At 44.0% G+C, this 5,729-nt stretch overlaps 1 pseudogene; it reads left to right on the top strand.

Annotated features, from left to right (window-relative positions):
• The first annotated feature begins 841 nt into the window (after positions 1-841).
• LOC103726053 lies at positions 842-1,770 on the top strand (annotated as a pseudogene).
• Positions 1,771-5,729: the final 3,959 nt, after the last annotated feature.

The following is a 5,729-nucleotide window of genomic DNA, read 5'->3' on the forward strand; positions in this document are numbered from 1 at the left end:
AGAAGAGTAAGATTGTTGTTTTGCTAATTAACTTTCATTACATAAAATAATACATGTTCATGATTTAAGAGTCAAGACTGTGCCAGGCATGGTAGTGAATGCCTTTTATCCCAGCACTCGGGAGGGAGAGGCAGATGAATCTCTGTGAGTTCAAGACCAGGCTGGTCTGTATAGTGAGTTCCAGGTTGGCTGGGGCTACAGGGAGACTGTCTCAAAAAATGAAAAACAAAGAAACAAACAGAAAAAAGGTCAAACTACAATCTGACTGTTTTCCTCTTTTAAAAATTGTGTTAAGGCCAGTCATGGTGGTGCATGCCTTTAATCCCAGCAATCAGGAGGCAGAGGCAGGTGGATCTCTGTGAGTTCAAGGCCATCCTGGTCTACATAGTGAGTTCCAGGACAGCTGGGGCTAAAGGGAAACCCTGTCTCAAAAAGACCAAAAAAAAAAAAAATGTGTTAAGGGGCTAGAGAGATGGCTCAGCAGTTAAGAGCACTGGCTGTTCTTGCCAAGGACCCGGTTCAGTTCTCAGCACCCACATGGTGGTTAACAACTATCTGTAACCCAGTTCCAGGGGATCTGATGCCCTCTTCTGACCTCTAGGGCAATGCACAACATGGGTGCATTTATATAGATATAGACAGTACACTCATACACATAAATTTTTTAAAAAAAATTGTGTTGACCAGACCCCAAGAGATAGACCCACATGCAAGAGCTCTTGGGAAACACAGATTAGATTCACTAGACCTTAAAAAAAGACAATATGATAAAAACCTCTGTCTGCCTCCTTAACCAGGACACAGATAGCTATCTGTTCTCAGAAAAGTTTCTGGAGCAGCCATGGCCACCTTTGTGGAGCTCAGCACCAAAGCCAAGATGCCCATTGTGGGCCTGGGCACCTAGAAGTCTCCCCAAGGTCAAGTCAAGGAAGCTGTGAAGGTGGCCATTGATGTTGGACAATCATTACATTGACTACATATTTGTGTTATAACCAGAATGAGGTGGGACAAACCGTTCAAGAGAAGATCAAAGAAAAGTCTGTAAAGTGGGAGGATTGCTTCATTGTTAGCAAGTTGTGGTCCGCTTGCTTCGGGAGAAAACTGTTGAAGGAAGCCTTCAGAAGACCTCACAAATCTGAAACTGGACTATCTGGACCTCTATTTTATTCACTGGCCACACGGACTTCAGCCCCGGAGGAAAGAGTTATTTCCCAAAGGTGATAAAGGCAATGTTCTCACCAGTAAAATGACATTCTTGGATGCCTGGGACGTCATGGTGGATGAGGGATTGGTAAAAGCCCTGGGTGTCTCCACTTTCAACCACTTCCAGATTGAAAGGATCTTGAACAAACCTGAACAGTGACCAATCAGGTCAAGCGCCACCCATATCTCACCCAGGACAAACTGATCCAGTACTGCCACTCCAAGGGCATCTCCATCACAGCCTACAGCCCACTGGGCTCTCCAGACAGACCTTGGGCCAAGCCAGAAGACCCTTCACTACTGGAGAATCCAAACAGTAAAGTGATCGCTACAAAGCACAAGAAAACACCATCCCAGGTTCTGATTAGGTTTCATATCCAGAGGAGCATCGTGGTGATCCCCAAGTCTGTGACAATCTCAAGTATACGTGAGAACTTTCAGGTCTTTGACTTCAAGTTGAGTGACGAGGAGATGGCCACCATTCTCAGCTTCAGCAGAAACTGGAGGACCTGTTTGCTGCCTGAGACCATTGGTAGGGAAGAGTATCCTCACAACCTGGCATACTGAAGCTGCATCATCTGGTGAGATTGCCAGGTGGACCCCCCCACCCTCATCTCCCCTTCTGATATGCACCTCACTCTTCCTGAGTCCTCTTTTAGCCATGACATCATTTTGTGCCCGCCCTGATATAGGCCCAAATCCAGGTGATGCTGCATTTAAATCCAGGTGGCCAACCGGGGGTAGACTGTTCCAGGGAAGTGTGACTCAAGAAGCAAAGACAGTTTCTTCCACTGATTTTGATCTGACCAAATGTTTGTCAAACACCAGAAACTCTGACAACACTAAAGATGTAAAGACAAAATAATAAAAATAACAGTAACAAAGAAAAAAAAAGACAATAAATAATAATAGAGGACATGAAGGGGGTGGTGGTAAGAAGGGGGCAGAGAGTGTGTCTAGCTATGATTAATATATTATATGAAACTCTTGAATCAATAAAAATATTTTTAAAGACCATGTGCATGTTGCATATTTGTGTAATGTTCATGTGTGTGTACATGGAGACCAAAGATGGTGTAATGTTCATGTGTGTGTACATGGAGACCAAAGATGATGTAATGTTCATGTGTGTGTACATGGAGACCAAAGATGGTGTAATGTTCATGTGTGTGTACATGGAGACCAAAGGGTAATGTGAGCTGTCTTCTCTATTGTTCTCCACCTTGTTTGTTTTCCTTTCTTTTTTTTTTTTGAGACAGGGTCTCCCTGTAGCCCTAGCTCACCTGGAACTGACTCTGTCGACCAGGCTGACCTTGAATTCATAGAGATCCGCCTGTCTCTGCCTCCTGAGTACTGGGACCAAAGGTGTGTGCCACCACTCCTGGCTCTCCATCTTGTTTTTTTGAGACAGAGTCTCTCACTGAATCTAGAGCCGACTAACTGGCTAGCCCCAGGGATTCTCCTGTCTGCCTTCCCCCTCCCCTCACTGCCTCAGTGCTGGGATTAGAGGCATGTGCCACCACAACTGGCTTTTTATGTAGGTGCTGGGACTCTGAACTCAGGTCCTCATGCTTGCATGGCAAGTATTTGTTGACTGAGCCATCTCTCCAGCCCCTTCATTTTCTTTTTAAACATTTGTTTGTTTTTGTGTATGTGTGTGGGCATGCACATGTGTGGACTTCAGAGGACAAACTGTGGGAGTCAGTTCTCTCCTTCCATGTGGGTCTCAGAGATTGAACTCAAGTTGTCAGCCTCGGCAGCAAGCATCTTTACCTGCTGAGCCATCTCGCTGACCCATCTTCTTTTTTTAATGTGTGTGTATACATGTGTGGCACATACATGTGGAGATCAGAGGATGACCTTAAGAGTCATTGTTAGGAATGCAGTCCACTGTCTTTGAGATTGGAGTTCAATTAGGCTAGACTGGATGGCCAGCAATCCCCTGGGATCCTCCTGTCTCTGCCTCCCCAGGGCTGTGAGTACAGACATACACCACCATGTCCCAGGTGTTTTCATGGGTGCTGGGGTCCTCATGCTTGTGAGCCATCTCCCCAGTCCTTTGCTGTTTTGAGAGGTTTTATGTAGCCGAGGGTGGTCTTGAACGCCTAATCTTTCTGCTTCTACTTCCTGAGTGCTGGAATTAAGCATGTGCCACCACACCTAACTGCAATCTACTGCCTTTAAAGCATGGACATGTATTATTTATGTAATGTATGTTACATTGCAAAAGAACAAAAACCTTTGCAAATGTGATAAGTGAGAAACATTCCCTGACTGCCTGGATCTGCATTCTTTCATTTCTGGCAAGAATGTACATTTCTCAAATGTTTCTGTACTGTCTGTATTTTCTCCAAACTCTTGGAGTCTGCTTTCAAAAAATGGGATAATGGCTGTGGCCTAGCACCTACAAGCTGTTAGATCTACCTCTAAGGTCTGGCCTTGCCATTTACTAGCAACTGACCAAATCTCTGGCCTTTTTTTTTTTTTTTCTGCCTAGAAATAGGAGAGAGTAACAACTTATCACATAAAGCCAGAAAATTTCTGTGAAACATCAGTTTCTTCATAAGCATACCAGTATTAGTTAAAGACAAAAAGATACTGAAGTTGGACATGGAACAACTTCATGAGGGTGCGTTGGAGAGTACAGAGGAGCTACAGGCCTAAATAGAGAAGGCCTGCTGTCCCCAGTTCTGTCAGGGCAGTCTACTCCCATGGTACCCTGGCGGGCAAAAACCCCAAGTCCTGGAGCATTCCCAGAAATCTCTCTATACTGAACTCTAATTGTAAGGCAACTGTTTTCAGAAAATCACTTTGATCATTTCATTTCAAAGATTTGGCTTGGTTTAATGGAAACAACAGCTCTCTTTTTATTATTTGGGTTTATTAACTTAAGTTTCCTAATTATGCTAATAGGAACTGCAGTGGACACCAGTTTGGGAACAAACCAGGAAGCTCTTAGAAAGCTTGCAACTCAGTTGGTGGGAGAGGGATATATAGGGCCTAGCAGACCACTGTTTAAGGCATCCACTAATCATCCAGTGCTCTGACCAAAATGCAGATTCTGATTGTGTAGTTTAGAGTCGACCCAAGTTTCATCTGGTGTGCTAACTAGCTCTCGGTGATGTCCTGCCTTTACTCTCGATGGTCACACTTTAGACAGGGAGAGTGTAGTTCTACTAGTAGTGACAAATCAGCATATGGGTGTTAGTCCATACATTCTAGGAGCATGGTAAAGTTAGAGTGAGTGTAGCTGGCAGAGGTTGCTCAAGAATGTCCACTGTTTCTCATACGAGTTTGCAAAGCTAATGTCATCTCATTTATTTTACAGTATCATGGAACAGGGTTTCACATAGCCCAGGCTTGCCTCAAGCTTGCTATGTAGCTGAAGCTGGCCCTGAAGCTTGCCTCCATCTCCCTAGTGCTGGGATCACAGCTATATGACATCATGTCCAGCTGCTCAGAGGTAGGTCTTGAACTCAACTGCAATTCCAGAGTTTGTCAAGCATTCTATCATTATGTGGAGTTTACGGTAAGAACATGTAGATCAAGGTCTTAGCCTAGGGAAGCAGCCAAGCCAAGTCAAGCCTGTGGCATCTTGTCTCTGCCATGAGGTATAACCATCAGTCATTCTGACAGTTTCCACCTAAGCCTGTGTGGAGTCCTCTATATACATCAAGTATTGTTCATTTCTTTTAAAAGATATTTTATTTATTTTATTTTTATTTTATGTGTATGAGTTATTGCCTGCATATATGTAAGTACACCTGTGTCAAGCAATGCCTGGAGAGGTCAGAAAAGGGCATCAGATTTCCTTGAACTGGAGTTAAGGACAGTTGTTTGCCGCCATGTGGGTGCTGGGAACTGAACCCAGGTCTTCTGCAAGAGCAGTCAGTGCTCTTAACAACCAAGCCGTCTCTCCAGGCCCCATTTCTTTCTTTTTTGAAACATCCCTCCTGGATACCTGATTTCCTGTTAAAATCTGGACTGGTGGCTCTCCTAGCTTAGTAAATAGTTGTAATACTCCACGTTTCTTTAGTATTATTCTGGAAACTCCCCTCACTTGCATTGTATCGATCATCTGTTTCTTTCTATTTTCTAGTTTGCTTCTTCATTTTGGTGGAGAACATTGTCCAGTAACTTTCTGAGAAAGGGGGCAGTAAAAGTAAATGCTTTGAGATCTTTCATGTTTTTTTTTTTTTTTTTTCGGTCTTTTTGAGACAAGGTCTTCCTGTAGCCCCAGCTGGCCTGGCACTCATTATGTAGATCAGACTAGCCTTGATCTCACAGAGATTTGCTTGCCTCTGCCTCCCAAGTGCTGGGATTAACATCTGGCAAGAGATCATTCCTATTTTAAAACATCGGCATGCCACACTTCATTGAGAACCTGGGCACTGAATTCTCTGTGAGAAACCATATCCCCCAGAATTTTCAGGCACTGAAAATTCTCATTTGTAGCATTGCTGGAGAGGATTCTAGGGGCCATTTCTCTCTCTCTCTCTCTCTCTCTCTCTCTCTCTCTCTCTCTC

The sequence above is a fragment of the Nannospalax galili genome, unplaced genomic scaffold (genome assembly GCF_000622305.1).
Source record: "Nannospalax galili isolate Female #2095 unplaced genomic scaffold, S.galili_v1.0 scaffold28, whole genome shotgun sequence".
In the NCBI taxonomy this organism is placed as follows: Eukaryota; Metazoa; Chordata; class Mammalia; order Rodentia; family Spalacidae; genus Nannospalax; species Nannospalax galili.